The sequence below is a fragment of the Neomonachus schauinslandi genome, chromosome X, assembly GCF_002201575.2.
Source record: "Neomonachus schauinslandi chromosome X, ASM220157v2, whole genome shotgun sequence".
Taxonomy (NCBI): Eukaryota; Metazoa; Chordata; class Mammalia; order Carnivora; family Phocidae; genus Neomonachus; species Neomonachus schauinslandi.
Genome location: NC_058419.1, coordinates 85,707,790 through 85,710,525, shown reverse-complemented (window position 1 = coordinate 85,710,525; position 2,736 = coordinate 85,707,790). Strand labels below are relative to the sequence as shown.

The 2,736-nt window shown below is 44.4% G+C and overlaps 1 non-coding gene across 1 annotated transcript; it reads left to right on the top strand.

The window, feature by feature from the left end:
* The first annotated feature begins 2,348 nt into the window (after nt 1–2,348).
* Nucleotides 2,349–2,455, top strand: LOC123323439. The gene has a single exon (XR_006539384.1). It is a non-coding gene; the product is annotated as a U6 spliceosomal RNA (small nuclear RNA).
* The last annotated feature ends 281 nt before the right edge of the window (nt 2,456–2,736 follow it).

Sequence of the window (2,736 nt, the reverse complement as noted above, 5' to 3'; positions counted from 1 at the left end):
TATGAACTCCTTGAGGATGCATCACCATGTTTTTTGTCTTTACAGTAGCCAAATCATTGTTTCTGCTAAATCTCCTCCCTTTAACCACTAATATTGTGTCTTTGACCAGTTGAAGCCTCAGTAAAGTCTGCCGACTCCACATTAGCCCCTATCGTGGTGTCTGTTGATCCTCCATTAGCCAATAGTAGTTTCTTTGACTCCCATGAGGCCCCAGCAATGTATTTGCAGATCCTCCTTAGCTACCATCCTGCTGTATGCTGATCCCCAGCTAGCCACAAGAGCTGAGACTAACTTCCATGAGCTTCCAGTACAGTATCTGCTGTTTCCACATTAGCCCCACTTTGCTGATCACCCTTTAGCCGTAACTACAGTGTCTTTGACCCTCCTAAGTTCCAATCAGGGTGCTTGTGACTGCATGAACCCTCATCACTGTTCCTGCTGATCCCTCATTAGCCACTAATAGAGCGTCAGAATGCAATGATGCCCCGGCAGAATGCATGTTGACCATACATTAGAGTTCATCACTGTGTATGCTAATACCATATTAGCCTCAACACTGACTGTTCATTAATCTTTGTCTCATGCTTCTCAGTCATGGCATCTGTTGCTGACCCTGTATTAGTGTCATCACTGTCTACCAATATTGGTCACAAATACAGTGTTTTTGATCATAAAAAAAATCAGCCCTTAGCCCTTAGTCACTCTGCTGATTAGCCATTAACCACCACGAAAGTGGTTTTGTCTCTATCTCAGCATCAGTTCATTTACTACCCCCATCCCTGTGGATGCTGGATGCTGGTCCCTCATTATTCCCTAGTACTGTGTATTGGTATGGACCTCATCATAATGCCTGGAACTCATTAGAGCCTACCCTACATTAGAGCCCTTCATGGTTCAGATGATCCTGTATTAGCCACCAGTACAGTGTCTTTGACTCCCAGTAGTCCCTAGCTATGCCTGCTGGCATTGTATTAGTTCCCGTGACTGTCTGTTGAATTCCCACTAGTCATAAGTATAGTGTCTTTGATCGCTGTGATTACTCCCCACAGTTTCTGATGACCCTATATTAGGACCAGCCATTATTCCCTGATCTCCATATGTTGGTTTGTTGGCTATTGTTTCAGTCCTTGCAATTTTTCCTTGGGCTCTGGTGGTTCCCCAGTCCCTCAGACTGCTATTTTATTTTCCTGTTCCTTGTACTTCAGAGCTTATTCCTTGGTCTTTTTTTTTTTTTTTTTTTTGCTGTGGTCTGATCCTTAGGGTCTATCCCTTGTTGCCCTGGCTGTTCTGCAGTCCCTTTGATTATCTTCCAAATACAAGGACTATTTTGTGGTGTCTCCAGATGTTTGATGATCCTGCTGTTCCTCAGGTCCAGACACTGTCCCCTTGTCCCTCCAGCTGTTTCCTTGTTTCTCTGGCTATTCCTTCAGCCGGAGCCTGTTCCCTTACCTCTCTGGCTGTGTCCTAGGTATTTCTGGCTATTGCATAACATTTAGGAATGACTTCCATTTGGCCGTTCTAGAGTTTCTATGGCTATCCTCTAACTAAAAGGACTGTTCTGTCCTTCTGGCTGTTTGATAGTCTCTGACTGTTTCACATCCCTGCAGTGACTGTTTCCTGTCCCTATAGCTGTTTTCTAGTGTCCTGGAATATTTCCTCAGCCCTGGCTATTGTCTGGAACTACAGACTGTTCCTGCTGCTTCTGGTTTTTCCCCAGTGCCTAGAATAATTTACCTTACTCTCCCAGTTGTTACCTCAATCCTAGGTATGTTCACACCTGCTTATTTTCTTGTTTATCCAACTGTTTCTCAACGCCAAGGACTTTTGTATACACTGGATGTGGCTGGGGGTATTAAACAGCAAGGAGTTTCAGGCTGTAGAGGGAGCACCTTCCTTCCAGGTAGTTCCCTTTAGTTGTGGCTGCCTGGAGAAGCATACCTTACAGAGAGGCTTCCTACTTCAGAGTCCTTGTGTGGCTCCTGGCAGGCTATCTGTAGTCCTGGGGTCACTACATTTCCTCCCGTTACCCTTCTAGAAAATCCACCAAAGTGAGTAAAGTGAGTTACCCTCCACCCCAGCATTCCATGTGTCTGGGTGTGAATCTGCTTGGGAGAGACTGATGGCTGAGAGGAAGCACGTGGGGGTGACAGCCCTGTGAAGTGTACAGCAAGGGGGGGGGTGTCCAGTTCATTGGGTGGCCTGGGGGCCAGCCCTTCCCTCCACTGAATCCCAATACTTCTCCCTAAAAAATGGGCCTCACAGTCCCTACCCAGAATCCTTCTGAAGTCTGTGCTAGGGTTGGAGGATGATTGATGGATATATTTTTTCAGGTCAAAACACAAAACACAGTGCTCGCTTCGGCAGCACATATACTAAAATTGGAATGATACAGAGAAGATTAGCATGGCCCCTGCGCAAGGATGACACGCAAATTCGTGAAGCGTTCCATATTTTTCACGTACTGCGTGGAGAACTGGGTGTTATATGCAAACAATGAATCATGGAACACTACATCAAAAACTAATGATGTATGGTGATTAACATAATAAAAAAACATAAAACATAATAATAACTTCACGTGTAATATTAGTAACAGTGATTTAATTTCTAGACAGGTAATGTAGTGTAATGGAGAACACAAATGCTGGAGCCAAATCTGTATTAAAATCTTGTCCCTTAATGGTTTCTTAGATACAACGTCAAAAGCACACACTACAAAACAAACAGATAAATTGG